Source organism: Carettochelys insculpta, chromosome 33 (assembly GCF_033958435.1).
Source record: "Carettochelys insculpta isolate YL-2023 chromosome 33, ASM3395843v1, whole genome shotgun sequence".
Lineage (NCBI taxonomy): Eukaryota > Metazoa > Chordata > Testudines > Carettochelyidae > Carettochelys > Carettochelys insculpta.
This window is the reverse complement of record NC_134169.1, coordinates 2,177,930-2,193,788: the sequence shown is the minus strand read 5'-3', so window position 1 is coordinate 2,193,788 and position 15,859 is coordinate 2,177,930. Positions and strand designations below refer to the sequence as shown.

The following is a 15,859-nucleotide window of genomic DNA, read 5'->3' as shown; positions in this document are numbered from 1 at the left end:
GCAGTGAGATCGCTGTCCCTCCCCCACAGCTCAGCATCCCACCTGCGCATTCCCAAACCCCCTCCCCCCACCATCCTGAGCCCCAACCTGGCTCACCCCCCCGCCCCAGTCTGTGTCTCCCATTTCCCACTGCCCTGAGGCCTGGCTAGAAATTCCCTCAGACCCTGCTGCCCCTCACCCGCTGTCCTAGGCCCCTGCCGGGTGTTGCCTCAGACCCTGCCTATCCCCTACCCCCACTGCCCTGAGAACAACATTAACGTGGCCCATGTTCCCTGGCAGAGGGGTAACACCATCACCACCCACTGCAATGTGCTTCCTCTGGAGGGACCCCAGCCTGCTGCCTGCTCCTGAGCTCAGCTGCTCCCAGCTCACCCACAGCACATGGCCTTGGAGCAGCAGCTGCCCTGTCTGCCTACCTACCTACCTACCTTCTCCTACCGAGAAGCCCCTGTCCCCAAGGCAGAGAGGGGTCACTGGGATAGGGTGACCAGGAACCTCTGCCTACACTGTATCTCTCTCTCTCTTTATGTGTCTGTAAGACAGGAGGATACTCTGGGCACAGCTGAGAGAGCCTAACCAGGGCAAATTGCTGCAAACTGGGTGTATAGGTTGGGTTAGGCATGTGCGCCCCCTCTGGGGTGGAGCAGGCCACAAGACCTCTCCAAATCAAGGCACTGCCTGGTTCTGGGCAGACAGCAGTCTCCATGGGCCCCAGTCCCATTTAACAGGGCTGCAGGTGGGCAGTCAAGTTAGAAGCAACAGCCCTAGGGCAGTCCATTAGTCAGACTCAGCCTCTACACAGCCAGTCTGTGCAGAAGCCCTGGGCCTGGGGCAGGGCTGGGCGGCGTTTAATCAGCCTCAGCAGCTTGTTCGCAGGGCGGGGCAGTCCAAACAATATAAGAGCCCTGGGCCAGGGGCAGGGCGGAGCGGTTCAAACAGTTTGCCAGTGGGTTTTCCCTGAAGCAGGGTACAGCCCCAAGCACACCACCAAGGCACTCTGGGTTGGGAGAGGCAAAGGAGATGGGGAGGGGGCACAGGCACACCAGCTCTGGTCAGTGGGGATCCCCCAAAACACATCGACATGGGCTCTGATGGGGCATTCCCCCGGCTGCTTCCTACCTCCAGCTCCCTTGTCTCAAGGTCCCACTCCATGTTATCTGGGAGGCTGGGCAGTTCTATGTCTTCTGGGTAAGTCGCCGCCATCAGGTCTGGAAAGTCGGGCATGTCTACGTCATTGGGCTAGTGCAGTGACAGCAGAGCTGTAGGCTCAGGCCGGTACTGGACCCCTGGGTCGGTCTGGGATGCACAGGTAGCTGGCAGCCAGCTGATCAGGACCTTCCCTGGAGTGACTTCATAGAGGGGCAGAGAGCTCAGGTCAGTCCAGGACCTCTGAGTAGCAGGTAAGCAGGAGGGTCATCTCCACCTCTGGGGTCATGTCAAAGCAGCAGGTGGGCCCTTCTGGCCAATCAGCCACCTGGGTGTATGGTCTTTGTCTCCTGATTCCACGACCTCAGCCAGACTCCTCTGTTGGCGTAGAGGCCACCCTTTTAGTGAGCCCTGGGTCCTGCCATCAGCATGTCCTGTCTCCTGTGTCAGTCTCTGTAGGGCTGGACACAGGTGTTCTGGGCTCACCCACTGAGGCCTCCAGCAGGCTTCCCCTTCTTCTGGGGATGGGGATGCAACACCCCTTTGCTACACAGGGCTGCTTACAGCCCAGCACTGGGTGTTCTCCCCATATGGCACCAAATCAGTCACAAAGAGCACATCTGTTGCCAGCCTGACCAGCAAGAAGTCACACAAGCAGTTTTCTTGCACACCCCAGCTTCCCTTGTGCCTCAGCCCGTATCCTCCTCACACAGACGGAAACCAATCTCACCAAATCCACCCAGGTTCTTCCAGTTCCAAAGGACCTGCCACAGCCCCAGGTCAAGGTACCCAGAAGATCTTACCCAAAAGAGCCCACTGGGCCAATCCTTTTGCGTTTATTAAAAAAAAAGAAAGATGAGGATGAGGGTAAAATTGCCAAAACAATCAAATAGTTGCAAAGTTTTTGACGCACACTTGCAGCAGAAGTGGGGCAGGCTGGTATCTTCAAAGTCTCTACAGCTGGCAGAGAACCATTTTCATCCCTTGACCACTGGGTTATGGGCACAGCACACTTCTGCTACTCCACACCACTCAGCTGTGAAGGCTTTACCCAGCATGCAGTCTGGTGAGTATCCTGCACTGACGCTGGCAGAGGGCGAGTATTCTGCTGGCGAGTGGCTTTGCAGCCATGTGGTGGTCCTGTGGCTGTTAACCGGAAAGATGGTGATTCAAACCCACCCAGGGACAGTGCTGTTAAGAGTCTGCTACTGACTACCTTTGTTTGAGTTTCCTTATAACTGGAAGCAGCCTTCCCTCTCAGCTTCTTACCCAAAAGGGCAGACTGTGCCAATACTGTATAATCTAAATTCGAAAGCTTTCTTCAGAAATAAGAAAGGGAGAAAATGTTGACAGTCAAATGGTGAGAGCCATCAAATTTCAGAGCCCAATTGCAAAGATTTGGTGCAGGCTTGAAGAGCTGCAGAGTAAACTGCCAGCTGGCTAAAACAAGACTCTAACCACCTCCTCCTACTCTCTGAGCGTGGCTCAGAAGGCCTTTTGGGCTCACTTCTTAGCAGAGAGGTTCAACAAGAGAGGAGTTGGAATGAAGACCAAAGTGGAGGCGCCCACCTGCATTCTGGGGGCTCTTGGTCCCACAGGGGAGTGCACCAGGCTGAAGAAATCAGTTTCCCAAACTTGGCCAGAAAAATCACATGAATATCTGAGAGGTGTCAAGCAAAAGGAGTAGCATTGTCCCCTTCAGTGGTGTAACATCAAACAGTCTGCACCTTCCCCGCAGTGGTGTAACATCAAACAGTCCACACCTTCCTCCCCCCATTCAATTCCAGGGCAGGGACGAAAAGGTTTCTGCAGAACTATCCAGAATAACAGCTTCTGTACTGCATCCGTCCAGTGGTCTGGCCATTGGGGGAGGGCAGCAGCCCACGAGCCTCAACCTCTGCAGCCCTCATCCATTCCTTTGTCAGCCACCAGAGAACCAAGGCCACATCTGTGTTCCCTTGGACATTGCCCATCCTCGGGCTGGTGGAATTTCCTTTGGGGCGGAAAGAATTTTTTATGGGTAACACCAATGCTGGGCTCATGTGTAGATTTGCTTCATGGGTACAAATAAACATCCTTGCTATAAATACACATTTGGAACAGCTCATAGGTATGGAAGACAATCAGATTTAAGCAGCTGATAACTGAGAAGGAGCAATGCTTCTGATGATTATTTCATATGACGTCATTCTAAAAAGAATATTAACGCCCCATTTCAGAACCTCTGTTTAATCACCCATTCTACCAGCTCCAGCTGTTAAACACACCCAGATGGGACACTCTGAAAATGGCTTGAGAAATAAATCACAGACATGGCTATTCAGTAAAAGCTTAAAAATATGCCCCAGTGGAAACCCCTCCTCCCACAGACCACTAACTCTCCACTGCAGCTGCTCTCAGAAATGAAGCATCTGCCAAAGCACCGCATGCTACAGACCTCTACAGTTCACAGAGTCACCCGTTACATGTACCTCACCTGCCCACAGAGCTTAATCAAGCTGAGTCCAGGGAGGGGACACAGCCCCCAGAACATGTGCAGAAGACACCAGGCACTACAAAGCCACTGGAACCTCCCTGTCCAGAGCAGCCAGGCCACTAAGTCAAGATGCCCAAAGGGCTCACCTGGAGCTGGAAACTGTCATTTTGGCATTATTAGCAGCACTGTCTGAACAGCTCAGCCAGCCAGCTGGTAGGACCAGGTCTTACAAGTGGCGTCTTAGAAAAGGAGCCAGGGAGCTGCAGGGACATAGGGACTCAACAGTGAGGGGGCTGCGGCATAACTCTGACATGTAATCAGGGGAATTAGCTCAAATGGTAGAGCGCTTGCTTCGCATGCAAGAGGTAGTGGGATCGATACCCACATTCTCCAATGACTACTTCATTCTCTGCCCTTTTCTTCCAAGGCAGTGTGAGAGCAGTGCCTCCTTCCTCCTCCTTCTCGGTTACCCCCAGAAAGCTCTCAATGTACAGGGGGGATCTGTAGCTCTCTGAGCTGAGCTGTGTGCAAGGGCTCAAGAGAGCACTTTGAGCATTTCCTCGCCCACCTGGTGGGAACAGACACACGTTTGATGTGGAGGCTGGATATGAAAGAGGAGGCCTTGGCCATGGACTGCCTCTGCTGAGAGAAAGTGGTGATGCGCACGTGAGCCATTTACCTCATGCTGAGATACCCCTGCAGCAGGTAGGAACGAGTTGCGGGTGTGTCATTTGGTGGGCAGGCTGAGTGCTGCATACACAGAGGTTCTGGAGTTGAGGTGACAGCTGTGGGGTCTGCTCCTGTGGGCTCTGTGTCTGTGGTAGGAGAGCAGCCAGGGCAGCTGCTGCTCCAAGGCCATGTGCTGTGGGTGAGCTGGGAGCAGCTGAGCTCAGCAGCAGGCAGCAGGCTGGGGTGCCTCCGTTGGAAGCACGTTGCAGCAGGTGGTGATGCTGTGACCCCTCTGGCAGGGAACATGGGCCTTGTTAGTGTCGTTCTCAGGGCAGTGGGGGTAGGGGATAGGCAGGGTCTGAGGCAACACCCGGCAGGGGCCTAGGACAGCGGCTGAGGGGCAGCAGGGTCTGAGGGAATTCCTAGCCAGGGCTCAGGGCAGTGGGGAATGGGAGACACAGACTGGGGCGGGGGGGGGGAGGAGCCAGGTTGGGGCTCAGGATGGTGGGGGGAGGGGGTTTGGGAATGCCCAGGTGGGATGCTGAGCTGTGGGGGAGGGACAGCGATCTCACTGCAGGGGTAATACTGTCCTTGCAACTGCCAGTTGCTCCTTTCTGAAAGCACCTCGGAGAAGCCTGGTCCTCTGTGGGTTGGCTGGCTTGTTTGGTTAACACTGAGCCCTTCGCTACCTCGGAGACAGCTTCAGGGTGCTGGTCTGTTCCCCTTTGCTTAACCGCTAGAGACAGCAAGGTCCAAAGATCAAGGAAAGGCGTTGAGTGGCTTGTAGGGAGCAGGCCAGAGTCCTGCTGAGAGGAGCTGGCAGGATGGAGATGTTTTACTGGGTGTGGGGGAGGCTCTGCCCTGTATTCCCCTGACTCAGTTACCATTCCAAATCCCCTGTCCCTGGGGTGCTGGTGAGTGACAACCTGACTTGCGGTGCTGGGTGTCTTCTGAGCAGCTGCTGCTGTGCCTGTCACAGCCGTGGGTTCATAAGGGGGTTCTGCACAGCAAAGCTATTTCAAAATAACTATCCCAGCGTCTACACAAGGCAACCGCTGCTTTGAAATAATTCAGAAATAAATTGGGGTTGGCTTATTTTGAAAGGTGTAAACCTCATTGTACGAGTAAGAGCAGCTCTGGGGAACAGGGGCTGCTAAGACAGGGACTGGAGCCCATTTTGAAATCAGCCGTAGTGCGTCCAATGGCTGCATCTGAAATAGGCTTCCTGTGTGTAGACGCTGTATTTGGAAATCTTGATCTTGCCACTCACTGGTGCTGCAGCTCTCCCCAACACTTCCTACACCTTCCGCAATATCGACACAACAAATTAAGGCTGACAAAATTGACCTCAGCGCGGAGCCAGTGCAGTCGGTAGAACAGGTCTCTTTTTCATGTACAGCTGCACTGCACATTACAAGAGACTTTTCTGTGGCAGATGGCCTGGTAGCCCTGCTCCAGAGAAAAAGGCATTAGTGGCTCACAGACTGTTGCGCTTTCCAGCTCTGGGCCAAGGGAGCTGGAAGGAGAATCCTGATTCATTTACTGTGCGGTTCCATTGGGGATTGCAGAACCTTAAGCTGTTGTTTTCCTGCCTTCAATTTGCCCAGCACCAGCCGGATCAGACTCGACCTTCCCCACAGGGACGTCTGCCATCCAGCGCAGTTAGTGGTGGGGAAGGAGAACACACCAAAGAGGCTTCTCCTCACGCTCATCTTCCTCACCCTGAATTCTCTCCCCAGACTCCAGGGCAGAGCTCTCAAGAAAAAGACTCCCTGCAGCAAAGCCCTGGGGGGACTCTGAGATGGCCCCTGTCCTGCAGCCTGTCCCACCTGGCCATTGTTCTGTACTGTCTGTGAGGTCACCACCTCCCCACCTCCTTTAACCAATCAGTGACTGCTCTGCAAAAGGCCCTTGTGATGTCACTGCCACACCCACCCCTGCTCTGCAGGGCTCATGTCCTGACCCCGGCAGCCCCTTGGGTGAACACACCCGAAGGCTCTGGAACAAAAGAGGTACATAAAAAAGAACCCAAATAATCTGTCTGTCTCTCTGTCTGTCTGACTGTCCGTCTGTGTCTCTCTTCTAAATGTTCTGCCCTGCAGGGATCTTTCTCATAGTTCTGGAATTGTTTCCTTGAATTCTGGGGCCCAGAGGTGTGTCACTGTGGAGTGAGGGGCACAACTCTGTCCCAGTACATAAAGGGAGAGGGACATGGATGGTCCTTAGCCAGGAGAGTGAGAGAGGGGAGCTCATACGCTGGGTGTCCCTAGTCTCTGTGTGCCAGAGGTGTGTGGTGCAATGGAAAGCGGTCTGGCCTTCTAAGCTATGTCCAGAGGTTGGTGTCTGGTGTTTGCCACAAAGCAGAGTGGTTACTCTCGACTTCCTTTTCTGCAATGTCCCAGTTTCCCTGTGCTACATCTCTGGGGACTCCAGACTGCCCACCATTAGATGCAATGCACTTCTGCTTAACACCAACTTCCACATCCTGAGATCTTTAATCTGTCTCAGGGTCACATCCCTTAGTGCCAGGTCGCAACCCTCACACACCAGGGTGGAAGCACCTGCTCCTGATGAGAGGCTCCATGTCACAGCACTACTGCTTTGGGATTTCCCAGACATTTCTTCCACCCAACTCCCAAAGATCTCAGTTCAGCTCCAGTCGTGTCATTGACATGTCTTTTTTTGCCAGCGTTCACACAGGCCCATGTTTCCCAGCTGGTGTTCCGCAAAGTGACTGCCCTTCCCCAGGAGCCTCTGTGTTACCAGCTTCCATCTCTGACTTATAGCTCCATCTGCTCCTGCTAGCAATGAATCTCTCCTCCCTGCCTTTTCCTGCAGGTACAGCCGGAGCAAGGGTGGGCGGATACCCTGGCACAGTTACCTTTCGGTTCCATTCATTCTGAGGATTGTAATTTGTTCCGGTCTCTGAATGTGTTTTGTGGCTCTGAGTGTTCAGTTCTTGATCTTCGATCTTTTTCATGGCCAATCTGAGCAGCAGGAAACATGTCAGGCCTCTGTTCCAGGTAAGAAACCCCTCATCCTCCAGACTCTGGCCTCTCTGGGAGCCCCAGGGTTAACTCATAAATGAGCCTTTTGGGGCAGAAGTCACTCCAGGGACATCTCATCCTTTCATTCTCAAGGCAAGTTGTCACGATCATGAGGGTCAGCCAGCAGCCTGGGAGTCAAAGGATTAACCTCCTGAGCCAGGTGGGGTTGGCCTATAGGAATGGAGGTAAGAATTGAATTTTGGCTCCTCCCTCTTCCCTTCTCTGTCTTTTTCCTTCTTCTTCTTTCCAGCCATGAGGGAGAGAGACACAGAATGTCGCCCTCCAAGAACAGACCCTCCAATCTTCTGTAAGTCAGGTAAAGTTTAGATAGATTTGTGAGGCTTTACTGTTTTATGGTTTGGGAAGTGGGATCTGATATCTGTGCACTTTTTAGAAATGTTCTTTTCCTCTCCTTGTAACTAAGTTCTAGGCCCATGGTGGAAACTCCCTATGTGTTTTACTTTGTGACTCTTCCATCTCGTCATGAGGCTTGCAACACAAATATTGTTGTAATAATAAAAGTTCTTTCTTTTTCTTTTTATTAACCTGGTAATGGTTAATGTTTGTGTCCTGGTTCTTACTTTTGGGGCTGAGATTTCCCACGTAGTCTCTCCCTAGTTTCCTTATTATTACTTGGCTGGTGGCAGTGAATTTTATCCCCAAAATTTAAGGTTTTTAGAATTTTTGGGGGGAAGTTTATACCAAAACCTGGTAGATAAGGTCTTGGAGGTACTTTTGCTGGGCCCCACTTCTGCATTTATCTTGCTAGAGTGGGGAAGGAGCCATGAAACAAGTTTCTAACCCCTGGCTGTGGGGTTGGTGTTAGCGTGGCTCACTCATGTCTCACTTTGGGGGCTTTGGGCCAATGCATGGGGCTCTGCCGCTGGGAACTGTCAGTGACTTTTCTGAGATGTGTTGGTCCTTTCTGCAGCCCCCAATGTGGGAGGGCTTTGCCTGGTACTGGGTTGGGTTCTTTTCTGGGGCTTCCGGAAGCTCTGCCCCTGCCAGCTGAATGTTTCTTGGTCAGAGACACAGGCTTCTTCCTGTGCCTGGGGTGGGCCCTGACGCTGCTGGACGAGTGTGATGAAGCCAAAGTGCTGTGAGCTCAGTCTGAACCAAGTGGCCTTTGTGTGTTAGATTCCTGAGCCCCCTGTCTTTGGGCCTGGTTCTCCTGCCCAGCACAGGCCACTGTGAGCAGGGCCCTGCATATCTGTGATGTACAGTACCCTTGTGTGTTCAATGGATCAGAACCCTGAGCTTTGCAGGCTGGGAACTGATCTCAGCTGAAGGATAGGTTTGCTCAGTGCTGGTACATTGGCAGAGGAAAATGATAAGTGTTTAAATCTATTTCAAACATCCAGGGAAAACCCCAAATGTACTGGCGATGAAGATCTATTTCCCTTAAGACAACCATATGTGAAGGAGCACCTGGGACTTTTTCAGCTGCAGTCAAATGCTCCACCACGAAGCTGTACTCTTTACCAGCGGCAAATGGTGAAAGCTTGGTTATGCTGTGGAGGCAACTGTGATGGAGTGGGAGGAGTGCATGTGTGAGACGCAGGCTGGATGTGTGTGAGACAAGCAGAGCAGCTCCCAGCAGCTAAGGATGACCCTGGGGCTATAACCTAGGCTGGCAGGTAACACCTCTGCCCTGAACAAAGAGGAGGGAGGAGCTGATCTGGCTTTGAATCAGAAGGGGCAGTTAGAAGCTGGAGGGGAGAGGGAGCTTGAAGCCAGCCAGCCGGGCAAGGGGAAAGCTACACCTCAGAGGGGCATCCCTTGGGCTCCTCTCCCCAGGACGGGATGGAATGACTTTCTCTGATTGCTGCACTGACTCTTCTGTGAGAAACTGGGCCTCTGTCGCCTGATAAATTTCCTATTCAACCTGCTGAGTGAGAGTCACTCCTGCCTATGGCCAGGGTGCAGTGCATGGGGACCCCTGAACCCCACCACAGCAACTCTACCTTTCTCAGGAGGAATGCATGTATGCCAGTATCAGTAGCCAAGGTAAGCAGGGTGCCAACCTCCAAAGAGTCACAGGTGCCCAGAAATTGTTTATCTGCAGGTCCCATGGCGTAATGGCAGTGTTCAGAGCTCCGCATTCTGCAATCTGATTTCAAATCTGTGGGTTTTGCTATAAATCTCTGTCTCTCCAGGGCCTTTCTTCTCCATAGGTGCACCTGAGTTGGGGCTTTTTCCTCCTAGTGGATGAGTGAGGCCCTCTGGATCTCCATCAACAGTATTTTACCTTGAGGGGAACCTCACAGAAAATGGCCTATGTTCCCTACTGCTTCAAATCCCTCCCTGTGGACCAAGCACAAATCTGGTGCTGCATTTTGTTGGCTGGAAAAATATGCAAGGGGTTGTGGACTTTGTTGTCACTCCACCATTTCCTGTTTGTCAGACCTCCTTCCCTTTTTCAGCCACCCACTTGCCTGGCCACTCTTTCCTCGTCCAGCAGCTTAAAGCTGGAAACTAAGAAAAGCGAGTCCTTAAAAGCTTCTCAGCCCACCAGCTCAAAGGGTGTCTCAAGTGGGGAGAGGCAATCTCACATCTCAAGGAAGATGGGCGAGCTCAGCACCTTCTGAGTTGGCTGCTTCTTATTGCCTCAAAGAGAAGAAATCAACAGCATACAGGCACCTAAGTGCAGCAAAGGGGACAACTACTGTTTGTGGATGTTTTTTGTTTCACTAATTACAAAAGTGTTCCCATGTCTCATTGAAAGGTACCGCAGGCTGTCTGATTGCTGGCACTCATAGGGGCAGGGAATGCCCGGCTCCAGGCCAGCCATAGAAGCAGGAAAACAGGCCAGGACACAAATGACATATTGTGTTTTTTGCTGATTTCAGCTTGGAAAGTTTTGTGATTACCAGTGCACCACAGAATCTCGGCTGTGTTCCTCTGACCCTCCCCTGCAATGCCATCCACCTGTGTGGCATTTGCCGTGACACCTGGATGGGCCAACTTGGAGAAAGTGGTGGTGAGAGGGCCTAAGAGCTGCCTTTCACTTGCTCGGCGGGTTGAGCAGTGGACTTTTGGGAACACTCAGCAAGATTCGTGAAGTTGGCTGGATCATAGTGGGCACAATGGGGTCTTTTTTTCCTCCCCTTGCTGAGGAAGCATAAAAGAAGAAAGGAGGAGCATGCTAGCGCCTTGGTGTCGCACTAGTGCCGACAATATCCTTTCCAGGAACATTTGCCAGCCGCAATGCCCAATGCAGTCACTATTTGCTCTGTGGCCAAAGTTCGGAAAAAACTCTGCTGAAGCCTGGGATTGAACCAAGGACCGTTAGATCTTCAGTCTAACGCTCTCCCTACTGAGCTACTTCAGCTGCTGTTTAAGTGGTTTTCAGGTCATCGCCTCAATATTGGAGATGTTTTTCTCAGCTATTGCTCTGATCACAAGTGTCCTTGGGAGGCAGGAGCAATGTTGGCAGCTTCCTTCAGCTTGAGTTCCTCTTTTGCCCCATTTCTGCCTTACTTCCTGGGTTCACCCAGGGACCGCAGGGGACTGCAGGATACTGATGGCAAGGAGGGAGATGGGATTTGACTCTTTTGCCACAAGAGTCTCTTTCCACATCCTAGCCACTTGGCCCCAGGATCATTGTGTAACCGGATGGTGCCCAAGCTTTTGGTGAGGGGCAAGAAGTAGGCAGGGCCACTCGTTTGTAAAGGCCAAGAGTTACAAAGACAAAGCAACCCCAGGAACAGTCTTTGAAGAAGTGACCCCGAATGAGGAAACATCTAGAGGTCCTCGGGTGCTCTCGGCCGTACTCCATGTTGAAGGAAAAGGTCCAACACCATTGGAGATAAATGCGTGGTTTTGCAGAGAGCTATGTTTTCTTCAACCATGGGATTCTGTTCTGGGCACACACAGTGCTAGGCTGAGATGCGATGACTTAAAAAAGAGAAGATTCTATGTTTCTATGACCTTATTGTGTAACTATATAAGGGGAGTTGGGAGAGAGTTAAAAAACTATTTAAAAACAAGCCACAGACCTGGTCTTGAGCTCCAACAGCACCTCAGCTCAAGAGAGTTTCTCTTGAAAAGAGAACTGGCTCCACAACCCTGAAGTTTTTATACCATTTTAACCCTTTGTTCAAAAAAAAGTCTGTAATTATCAGGTTGATTAACCCACCACCCCTCCCTATTATTCTCCTTTTCTTAAAGGAAGGGTAGTGGGGCGTGGGGGTAGTTAAGATGCCTGCACAACTGGGCTTTTTTCTTTGGGCTATTTTTTCCTTTTGGCTTAAAGTCCATTTTTTTCCTGTTTCATTGGAAATTAGAGCCCTGAATGACCTTCTTATAGGATTATAAAGTAAATCACGACACTTAACAATCCTTATAATGTTGTGTCCATATCTGAGCTGGTTTTGCGGTTTTAGCCCCTCTTAGTTTAAAATCCATTCTGTTTTCTGTGTTTCAGTGGGAACCAGAGCCTTGTAGGACTTTCTTAGCATATTTAACAGTAAATCACCATGCACAACAATCCTTGATGTCAATGTGACCTTGTCTGGAATGAGGACCCTTTGCAAATATCAAAGTTTTTTTTTTAAAAAGATGCTTCTTTCATATTTTGGAATAAATCTATTGCAAGCATAGGGTGCATTGTACAAATACCTCTATGTTTGTAATATTTGTTAATTTTAACAGCAATTGCGTGTTCAGAAGTATGGTAGAAAAACTAGGAATCCTTGAAACTTTTCAGTTTGGGTTAAACTTGGGGCTTTTTTCCCCCCGAATGTTCCTGAGTTACTAGAAAGTGTGACTGATAGGCTGTTTCTACACAGGTCACTTCCTTTGGAAGTGGCATGCTAATACACGGAGCGAAAGATGCTAACGAGGTATGGATACAAATTCCCTGTGCCTCATTAGCATTACATCACCTTCCGGACTCCAAAATGCCATGTAGAAGCGTGGCCCAGGGGGCCGTTCCAGAAGCCCCTTCTTCCCAAAAATTTTCAGGGGCCCAGCTTCTACATGATGTTCAGGAGTCTGGAAGAGCATCTTCTGGACTCCAAATCACGTGACCTGATGCTAATGAGGTATAGGAAATTTGTAGGAAACCCTTGCTGGGTTCTGGGCAGTCTCAGACCAACCCTGGACCAGCCCGGCAGCCCTGTTTACCCTGATTCATGTTAGACAGTCACAGGGTCAAGTTACCACCTGTAGCTCTTTCTGAGCCCCTTGAGGCTATTGCCACTCCCACCACAGTTCCCCTCCCCTGTGTGAGTGGTGTGGAGGATGACTGAGCATCTTTCCCTTTCTCCCACGAGAGCACCACAAGCACCACAGACAGGTGTGGGGCTCCCTCCCTCTCTCATGGCATCATTCTGGCCACAGGCTGAGACTAAACAGCTATCACAGGGGACCACCACAAGGTGGGGAAGTGACCTACAGGGGCAAAATCTCCTTTGGCGTATTACAAACCTGGCATTCTTGTAGTTCTCAGAGCAGAAAATAGGTGACTGGTACAGGTGCTGGCTTCATAACTGTGCGGCTGCAGTGCGAGTTTCTCCATTAATTTCCCATGAAGTTCCTGTCTGAATTGTGCCTCAGTCGTGCCACTTGTCTAACAGAAACCCATAGCAAGGGCTGGCGCAATGTTAGCAGAGACATTGAAAGGAGGCCAGCTGAGCATGTAGAGAATAGAATTGATGTTAGGAGTGGGATTTGAACCCACACCCCCCTTTGGAGACCAGAATACCAAAATAAGGGACAGACAAAACCTTGAGTTTGGAATCATAGACCAATTGAGCAGTGGTGAAAAGGGGAACTCTCAGTGCTAGCTATCTTTAATGTTTGATGAATTGCTCAGGCACACCACAGTAGCACGTCTTTTTCAACACCAAACTGGTGTTCTCCAGCACAGCTGGTTTTCATAAAGAACCACCCTCACCTAACATTTGGAGGTGCTTTGTCATTAGCTAAAAAGTTTTGGACAAAGTGGGAACTGCCGGCTTGCAGAACTCAGGGCTGGAATTCTTCTATGCAAATATTTGCTAAACAGGTGGTTGATGGGAGCTCTAATGGGCCGTGTCTACACTTACACAAAACTTTGAAATGGATTTTCCCACCAGCTTCTCTTCCCCACTTACACCTGTGAGCTAAGTAAGAACATAGAACTCCTGGCTACCAAGTAAACTTAAACCCACCAACTTGTTGTTATTACAATAAGAAGCCAAACAGCTAAGCTAGCCAGCCCACATGAAAAATGCCTTGGAAGTGGCCCTTTCAGAAATGATTCAGAGGGCAGAGAGAGGCCCATTAGGGGTTCAGGAACAAGGTGAGTGTGTTAAGAGTTGCTCCTAGGTAGAGGTGTTAGTTCAAGTGGCAAAGCACTCAAACCCTTGTCCTTCTGTAAGTGAATAACACAAATTCAGAGTAAAACTGGTGTTTAAACATTTGTTTGTTCTGTAGTTGTTAAAAGAATTCTTGTGTTCTGTTACGCACACACACATTTCTTTGTTATAAGCTGTTGCAATTGTTTTGGCTGCAGCCTGGCTCTCCTTTACTACTTCTTTCCCCATGGCTATGTCTGTACTAGAGAGTTTTATTTCAAAAAAGCCACAGATCTTTCAAAAAGTCCCGTGGAGCAGCTACACAGCAAGGCTGTGGCTACACTGCCCAGCCCTTTCGGAAGTGGCGTGGAAATGTGGCCGATAGGAAATGCAAATGAGGTGCAGACTTAAATATTCCATGTCCTATTTGCATAACCGGTCAGGACCTCAATTCTGGAAGAGCTGCTATTGAAAGTCCCAGTTGTGAGTGCAGTTGCTTCCCTCTCCTCGAGCAGCTGAGCCGGTAAAGGACTCCCCTCAATTTCTAGAAGGTCCCCCATCCACACGTGGCAGGGCAAGCAGTGGCTTGAGGATGCAATGTAGGGGAGGGCAAGACGTGAGAAGGTAGAGCTTCTGTAGTGTAGTGGTTATCACATGTGCCTAACATGGAAAAGGTCCCTGGTTCAAAACCAGGCAGAAGCATGAGTGCCTCTGTTTGTGGGGCTCACTCTTATGCCCAGAAGGGCTCATCTCTTTCTCCAAAAACCTCTCTTACAGATAAGCCCAGCACCCATGTGACAAGAAGATGTTGAACCAGACCCTGTTGTACAGCAGGAGAGCCCAGGAGATGCATTGCTGCTAGTGCACAGAAACTCTGTCCCAGCATGTAGTTGTAGTTGCAGGGTTTTCCCTCACTGATGTCACTGGCTGGGAATCACAGAGCTGTCTGCCTGCCCCTCAGCCAAAAGAAGCTGTGAGAGGCAAGTGCCCCTGCCTGACCCCACATGCTCAGTCCCAGCCAAAGCCTGCTCCAGAACCTGCCTCTGCCTCCCTTCAGCCTCTCACAGACTGACCTGGCAGAGAAGGGGCCAATCCAGCTGGAGCTGCTGTGCTAACGGAGCAGCTGGAAAGGAGCAGAGCGTGACAGGAGGAGACACAAAGGCTGCAGACCCTGCCCATGGCCCTGCTCTGGACCCACCCAGCAGGGACACATGGGCTGAGCTGTGCTGCTCCCAGGGCAGGGCACCACAGTCCCCTGGTCACCCCAGGAAGCAGCTCTGCAGGGGACATGAGTGATCAAAGGTCTGTTGGGCCAAACCTGCCCATCCTACCAGTGAGTGGCAGAAAGGCTCCTGGCAGGGTTGAAGGCACCACTGGGAGTTGAACGCAGGATCTCCTGTTTACAAAGCAGGTGCTTTTACCAGTTAAGCCATGGTGCCCCCCTTGCTTGAGCTGTGGGTCCTGACAGGGAGGTATCTGTGTTCGTCTGTGTCTTCAGCCAAAAAGCCGTCCTGCAGCACTTTAACGACAACCAAACGAATTTATCAAGTGATGAGCTTTTGTGGGGGCCGACCCACTCTGGTGGGCTGCCCACAACAACCCCTTCCCATTGCCCAGCACAGACATTGTGCCCGACGGAAGCTGGAGTTGCCGCCGAGAGGACATTGCGGATGAGAGGAACGAAAAACCCCCTTTCACTTCCTGTCCCCTCTGCCGTGTGCAGATCAGACTCCACCAATCTACCCTCCTCCCACCTCACCTGCCCCAGTGCCAGGGTCCCACCAGCAGAGCCTGGAGTCCTGCCCCCCTTTGCTCCCTCAGCCTGACTTTCACTCTGTGCTCCCCACACCCTCCTTTCTCCCTCTTCACACCCCAGGGGTGGGGCGAGGAGTTGCCCAGCTGTGGGGTAGAGTTATCGCCTGTCTCTCACGGAGTGGGGGATGGGCTGTGCTGCCCCGGCTGGAGCTTTTCAGGGTGAGCATTTGCTGTGGTGTAACGAGAAGAACATTTTGCCTTTCTGTCTCCTTCTGCCCTTCAGTCCCACTTGTGACCCTCCACACAACCCCTTTGCTTTATTACCAGCCCAGTGCAAATCACTGTGCCCTGGGGGTGGGGCTGAATTCCCCGCTTTCCCTGTGTGAAACCTTTGAGCAGGGCCTGGGGCTGTTACTGTGCAGTTTCAGGTCGGGGTCCGCTGGGGGTGTGGGGCTCCCAGTCATGTCTGGTGCCCCCGCCCCATG

At 51.4% G+C, this 15,859-nt stretch overlaps 4 non-coding genes across 4 annotated transcripts; 2 read left to right on the top strand and 2 right to left on the bottom strand.

Annotated features, from left to right (window-relative positions):
- Window positions 1–3,942: 3,942 nt before the first annotated feature.
- TRNAA-CGC (transfer RNA alanine (anticodon CGC)) lies at window positions 3,943–4,015 on the top strand. Its single transcript has one exon. It is a non-coding gene; the product is annotated as a tRNA-Ala (tRNA).
- Window positions 4,016–10,596: 6,581 nt separating this feature from the next.
- Window positions 10,597–10,669, bottom strand: TRNAF-GAA (transfer RNA phenylalanine (anticodon GAA)). The gene has a single exon. It is a non-coding gene; the product is annotated as a tRNA-Phe (tRNA).
- Window positions 10,670–14,248: 3,579 nt separating this feature from the next.
- TRNAV-AAC (transfer RNA valine (anticodon AAC)) lies at window positions 14,249–14,321 on the top strand. The gene has a single exon. It is a non-coding gene; the product is annotated as a tRNA-Val (tRNA).
- Window positions 14,322–14,984: 663 nt separating this feature from the next.
- On the bottom strand, window positions 14,985–15,058 carry TRNAT-UGU (transfer RNA threonine (anticodon UGU)). Its single transcript has one exon. It is a non-coding gene; the product is annotated as a tRNA-Thr (tRNA).
- Window positions 15,059–15,859: the final 801 nt, after the last annotated feature.